The sequence below is a fragment of the Dama dama genome, chromosome 30 (assembly GCF_033118175.1).
Source record: "Dama dama isolate Ldn47 chromosome 30, ASM3311817v1, whole genome shotgun sequence".
NCBI lineage: Eukaryota > Metazoa > Chordata > Mammalia > Artiodactyla > Cervidae > Dama > Dama dama.
The window spans coordinates 20,795,005-20,797,002 of NC_083710.1; positions in this window are offsets into that span (position 1 = coordinate 20,795,005).

The following is a 1,998-nucleotide window of genomic DNA, read 5'->3' on the forward strand; positions in this document are numbered from 1 at the left end:
TGCTGCATCCACATAGGGGAACACATGATGGGGTTTGCAAATACAGGGGAGACAATGGCAAACTCACCACTGGTTTGGTGGTACTCTGAGTTGTAGTCTTTTTCACCAACCCACTTGCCACTACTTTTTAGTCTCCTGATCATTTCCTTGTATATTCTGTCCAGGTTTTAAAACTGATTTCAATGGAAGAGACAGCGAGGAGTTTGTTCACTCCATCTTACCTAGAGCCAGAAACTTTTGCTTAGAAATTAAAGATTGACTATTTTTTCCCCTAAAGGACCAGATAGTAAATATTTTAGGCTTGTTGGTCACACAATTTCTGTTGCCCTATCAACTCTTCTGTTACAAAAGCAACCGTAAACAATACGTAAATGAATGGTATGACTGTGTCCCAGTAAGATTCTATTTTAAAATAGGTGTCTGGCCTGTGGACCATGGTTTGCCAGTCTCTGTTTTATTTTATTTTATTTTTTTTTTGACAGCTGAATTTCTTTTTTATTATTATTATTATTTTTTTCCAGTGGGTTTTGTCATACATTGATATGAATCAGCCATGGATTTACATGTATTCCAAATCCCGATCCCCCCTCCCACCTCCCTCTCCACCCGATTCCTCTGGGTCTTCCCAGTGCACCAGGCCGGAGCACTTGTCTCGTGCATCCCTCCTGGGCTGGTGATCTGTTTCACCATAGATAGTATACATGCTGTTCTTTTGAAATATCCCACCCTCACATTCTCCCACAAAGTTCAAAAGTCTGTTCTGTATTTCTGTGTCTCTTTTTCTGTTCTGCATATAGGGTTATCGTTACCATCTTTCTAAATTCCATATACATGTGTCAGTATGCTGTAATGTTCTTTATCTTTCTGGCTTACTTCACTCTGTATAATGGGCTCCAGCTTCATCCATCTCATTAGGACTGGTTCAAATGAATTCTTTTTAATGGCTGAGTAATATTCCATGGTGTATATGTACCACAGCTTCCTTATCCATTCATCTGCTGATGGGCATCTAGGTTGCTTCCATGTCCTGGCTATTATAAACAGTGCTGCGATGAACATTGGGGTGCACGTGTCTCTTTCAGATCTGGTTTCCTCAGTGTGTATGCCCAGAAGTGGGATTGCTGGGTCATATGGCAGTTCTATGTCCAGTTTTTTAAGAAATCTCCACACTGTTTTCCATAGCGGCTGTACTAGTTTGCATTCCCACCAACAGTGTAAGAGGGTTCCCTTTTCTCCACACCCTCTCCAGCATTTATTGCTTGTAGACTTTTGGATAGCAGCCATCCTGACTGGTGTGTAATGGTACCTCATTGTGGTTTTGATTTGCATTTCTCTAATAATGAGTGATGTTGAGCATCTTTTCATGTGTTTGTTAGCCATCTGTATGTCTTCTTTGGAGAAGTGTCTGTTTAGTTCTTTGGCCCATTTTTTGATTGGGTCATTTATTTTTCTGGAATTGAGCTGCAGGAGTTGCTTGTATATTTTTGAGATTAATCCTTTGTCTGTTGCTTTGTTTGCTATTATTTTCTCCCAATCTGAGGGCTGTCTTTTCACCTTACTTATAGTTTCCTTTGTAGTGCAAAAGCTTTTAAGTTTCATTAGGTCCCATTTGTTTAGTTTTGCTTTTATTTCCAATATTCTGGGAGGTGGGTCATAGAGGATCTTGCTTTGATTTATGTCGGAGAGTGTTTTGCCTATGTTCTCCTCTAGGAGTTTTATAGTTTCTGGTCTTACATTTAGATCTTTAATCCATTTTGAGTTTATTTTTGTGTATGGTGTTAGAAAGTGTTCTAGTTTCATTCTTTTACAAGTGGTTGACCAGTTTTCCCAGCACCACTTGTTAAAGAGGTTGTCTTTTTTCCATTGTATATCCTTGCCTCCTTTGTCAAAGATAAGGTGTCCATAGGTTCGTGGATTTATCTCTGGGCTTTCTATTCTGTTCCATTGATCTATATTTCTGTCTTTGTGCCAGTACCATACTGTCTTGATGACTGTGGC